At 40.2% G+C, this 5,195-nt stretch overlaps 1 protein-coding gene across 1 annotated transcript in view; it reads right to left on the minus strand.

The window, feature by feature from the left end:
- The window catches only part of LOC112151658 (traf2 and NCK-interacting protein kinase), a gene marked incomplete in the record, with an annotated part of 98,737 nt that overhangs the window by 75,443 nt on the left and 18,099 nt on the right, over positions 1–5,195 (minus strand).

Raw genomic sequence — 5,195 nt, forward strand, 5'->3', positions numbered from 1 at the left:
AAAATGGATCGAACATTATTTTGCAATTGAAAAAAGTTCTTGATATGATTATTTATCTATCCACGGAACTCAGCTGAGGGAAGTTGGTAGATAACTCGGGTTCTGGCGGTTGATTCCCTCTGCTGTAGCTCTAGAATTATGTTGATAGGCTAACATTTTAGATTTTCTATCGACGTTATTATCCACATCATTTCTGGGGTTCTATTCTCTATTCACATTTACCTCTCCTCTCCTCTTTATTTTTTATTATATTTAGTTCTCTGTGGTTCTGTTTGGTGCAGTGTGATTCACATGTTGTTCCTCTTTCAGATTCCTGGTGGATTGTCTGTGCTCCTGCTCTTGGCCGTGGACCACGCCTCTGGCTCATATTGGACCTCGCCCCCACCTGTCCCCCAGTCCTACTTGGCTGAACTTGACTCAAACGTGTAGTTGTACAGTTAAATAAGCTAATTCTTTGTTAACAGTCCTGGTACATCGCCTGCCCGTCCTGGGAGAGGATCTCTCCTTCATGTGGACATCCATAAGGTTTCTTCTTTTTTCCTGAATCGGGTTTTTTAGGAGTTGTTTCCTTACCGGGTAGGGCAGGGATAACCAGTTTTATTTAATCAGTTTAGTTTTTAGCAATTGTTTATATTTTACGACTGACCTTCTGCTGTTGTAAAATTACCAGCGTGAAGCCCAATGAGGCTTTTTTTCCCTTTTTTGTGATATTGGGCTATATAAATAAAATTAAATAAAAGATGGAAAAAAAACATTTCTGGACAGTGGAAAGTGGCAACAGAAGAAGGCAACAGTGCTAACCACTATGGCACAGCCCACTCCCGTCAGATCCTAACAACACTAAAGAACCAAACCAGTGCTTGGAACTCAGCATCAAAGGTTGGATTAGTGAAGTTTAATCCTTAGATGCTCATGAAGCTCTGATGCAGACAAGACCTTTCTCACAGTCACGTTGTGTAAATACTAAAAGGCTCAACACAATCAACACACATAAACACTATGAGGCATGACCTTTTACAGAGAGAAGACCAAAGTATTCAGTGTTTTCCAGCAGTCTGGATCAAAACGGTTCAACAGAAAACTTGCAGGGAAATGTGTGCAACATATATTATTTTGGATCAAAAATTAACACTTTTTGTCTTACAAAAGTCAGAAAGGGAACCTATTTGAGAACCCAATTGAGAAATTTAAAATCTATTTATTTAACTGGTGATGAATAGGAGCAGATGAAAAGAATGCCCTTGTAGTTGCTACATTTAGTTGGCCACCATCCCCTTGCTCCGCTGCATTCTAAAACATCCATTTGCAAAAAAATTAATCCAAAAATAGATCTTCATTTTAGCTGGCATCTGGCTCAAAACTGTACGGCTAGATGGCTCCAATGTTGCTCACCATTTTTGTTGCAAATGTTTGGCTGGGATTGTGAGGGCTGTAAGCTATCAGGAAAGAGTGGCATGAAAAGCATGATGGGAAATGAGCACAGACTTACTCCACCCATAACTCCACATAGGCTTTGGCTAAAAATGACATATCGTATTTGCCAGAGTATAAGTCCTAGTTTGTTTTTCATAGTTTAGTTAGGGTTGTGACTTCTACTTAGACCCAACTTGTCTGTGATTTTTTTTTTTTTATATACAAATTAGGTGAGTTATTTCTTATGTATTGTTTGATATACAGTCAATGGTTCCATGATGAGGCAAAAAACTTAATGGTAGCTTTTCCCGCATGTGACAGGAGCGTCTGGTTTCTAAAAACATTTTTGGACAAGCATTGAGCATCCAATTTGACCCGTGTCAGAAGAAGCAGTGGACACGAACTTGATGCGTATCAAAAAGAGGCAGTAGATGCGAGTGTGATACTTCAATCACGTTCAGTGTTAATGCGGCGTTACTCTGGGCTTGGCGGATTTGTTCTGAAACATCAGACTTTTCTCCCTTAAGTGCAACACATACTCCAGAGTGACTTATATATGGTTTTCTTCTTCTTGATTAGACATTTTTTGCTCCTGCAACTTATACTGGTGTGAAACTAATACTCCTGTGTGGCTTATTCTTCGGTGCAACTAATACTCCGGTGCAACCTATACTCAAGTGCAACTAATACTCTGGTGAGACCAATACTCCAGTGTGACCAATACTCAGGTGCAGCTTATACTCTGTTGTGACTAATACTCTGGTAAAACTAATACTCTGGTCCGACTAATACTCCAGTGTGACCAATACTCAGGTGCGGCTAATACTCTGTTGTGACTAATACTCAGGTCCAACTAATACACTGGTGAGACTAATACTCCAGTGTGTCCAATACTCATATGCAGCTTATACTCTGTTGTGACTAATACTCTGGTGAGACTAATACTCCAGTGTGACCAATACTCAGGTGCAGCTTATACTCTGTTGTGACCAATACTCAGGTCTGACTAATACACTGGTGAGAATAATACTCCAGCATGACCAATACCTAGGTGCGACTAATACTCCGGTGCATCTAAGACTCCAGTGCGACTAATACTCTCCGATCCAACTAATGCTTTGGGGCTACTAGTACGGTGAGACTAATGCTCTGGTCCAACTTGTACTCCAGTTTGACGAATACTGCAGTGAGACTTATCCTCCGGAGCAACTAATACTCTGGTGCGACTAATACTCCGGTATTAACAATACTCTGGTGCGACTAATACTCCGGCATTAACAATACTCTGGTGCAGCTTACACTCCTGTGAGACAAATACTCTGGTGCAAATTATACTCCGGTGCGATTCATACCACAGAAAATATAAAAATCATAATTAGAAGACCACTGCTTTTAAAATTGATCAAAAGATGATCGATGTGGACAGAGGACATCTGCATTCAAGACTGTTGCGTTGGTCATCAAGTTCATTGTTTACTAGTCTGGAACCAAGGCACTTTTTGGTAAATCTGTTGGAGGCAAACATGTATGGGAAGATCGGAAATCAAGTTCTGGTTCTAAGATGACCCCAGGTGTGACTGTAATCTCTATTGTTACTCATCAATCTTCATTCCAACTTCACCTCCATCATCTTCAGACTCACGGTGAAACCCTGTGCAGGACCGTCTTAGGCTCAGGTCCAAACTAGGTGATAATTCACCCCTCAGAAGCTAGCCTCCCAACACTAAACTTGAAGGGCCTCGACCAAAACCCGCTGACCCCCACAAACTCTAACACTTCCCCCTCCCTCTGTGCTGCGTGTTGCTCCGGCATTCCAACAATAGCTGGCATTCACGCTCTCCTCCCTTCTCTCCCTCTTCCACTCGTTTCGCGCTCCGCCAACTTCTGTTTCCCAACCAGTAGAAGTCCATCTAAGTCTCTCCTGCTCTCTTTTCTCTACACAAGTCTTCCGTTCCTGACAGTGTCCATGACAAGTCGCCCTCGCCAGCACTCCACTCATTCCAGCGCCGGAGGACTCTCAGTCCCAGAAACCCTCAACGCTTCTAACAAGCTTCTCTTCTTCTTTTGCTTCTTACAGTCTGAGCCAAATGTTTTATCTGCCTTAAAAAGCTTCAAAGAAAGTATTGCTCACCCCAAAGTTCTAGCTTCAATATCTGAAATTAATTCATACTTAAAGCCCTGTTTTGCTAAGATTTAGTTCTCAGATGTTTTTTTTTTCTGACTTCTATTTTCTAAAGTAAACAAAATGATGTAATAACTTGAAGAGGGATTCTTTGCACATGAGCTCTTGCAGGTTCAAAGCCAATTTGTCTGCACAGTATGTAGGTCACGCGGCTGCAAACAAGCCCAAATCATCACAACTTCAGCACTTTGGTAAACAGCTGAGATGCTTAAAAAAAACGACAAGCAAAGCCTCCAGGAAATCACTTTTCAGAATGAAAGACTTTTTTTGGATTTCCTCTTCCTCCACTTATTCAGTCCTCCCCTTTTCTCTGCTGAAAGTCGCTCACCACCTTTTTCTCAAGTTCATGCCTGTTTATGATCAGAACTAACAGATAAGTTTTCTGAGTCACTTGCAGCTCTTCTCATAAAAGATAAACTTGAATTACAGCCACAAAGAGGTGAAAATAGAATCCTAAAGTAAAAGTTTGCAGCTATAAGTTGCATCTATATCTTTATCTCCAGCGGTCTCCCCTCTTTGCCCTCGTTTCTCTGTCTGCATCTCCGCCTGTTTATCTTTTGGCTTCTGTCTCCAAACGCTGCTTTCTGTTGGTCTCAGCAGACCTGTCAACCTGTCAGCTGTTTCTGAAGACAAGGCCTTGTCCTTTCCTTGCTCACTCCTTCCTTTTTGCTGTCATTGACTTCATCCTCCTTCCTCTGTTGGGTTCTGCAGACACACATCTCTGCCTCACTTCTGTCTCGAGTACATCCTCCTGCCGTCTCACTTTCTCTCACTCTGAAAAACCACAGTCAAACGCAGAGCCAAACTCCTACACTGGTGTTAAACTGTTCGCACGAGCTGAAAAAAAAGATGAATTTGAGTCTAATAAAAGCAGTTGTATGCACGATAGATGGCAATCCGGCCCTTGACTTTGACACATGCTCTACGTCAAGGGTCTGCAACCTTTAGACTTAAAAAGCCATTTGGGTCGATTTATCACTAACCACACATAGGATGAGCCACACATCCTTTAGAAAAATAAGACTTTTGATTTATGTTGTTATTTTTAAATATGAATATACTAAAAATAAAAAAATAAAACAAACTTTAACAGAAAATACCTTTTTTTCCCAAAAATTAACCAGTTTATAACTTTTAACAGAGGGTCACAAGATTTTCTTTCAAAATAAAAGACTTCCTGTGTCAGATAGGATCATCTCAATAGAGCAAATCTAGTGGTAGGTGGTGTAAATTAATAAGATATATATGTATATATATTAACATTTGTGGTTCTTCTTAGCCAGAAATTCATAAACCTAATTTTCTCAAATTAAAACATAGCCAATTAACAGTATTTTTTGAACCATGAGACTCACTTAAAACATTAGAATTTGTCCCAATATTTAGTTCTCAATTATCAAATCACTATGGTAACTGTGCTTTGAAAGCTTGCAGAGGGATAAATTATTTTACTTTTTTTAAATTTTACTTTACGGTTATTTTTTTCTTTAACAAAACGCTTTGGTATTTTTCTTTAACCAAAGAGCCACAATAGTGGAGGGGTATAGAAGAGCCAGACATGGCTGCTTTAAGTATTGACAAGACAAATTAGGACAGATTT

This window comes from Oryzias melastigma, linkage group LG22 (genome assembly GCF_002922805.2).
Source record: "Oryzias melastigma strain HK-1 linkage group LG22, ASM292280v2, whole genome shotgun sequence".
Taxonomy (NCBI): Eukaryota; Metazoa; Chordata; class Actinopteri; order Beloniformes; family Adrianichthyidae; genus Oryzias; species Oryzias melastigma.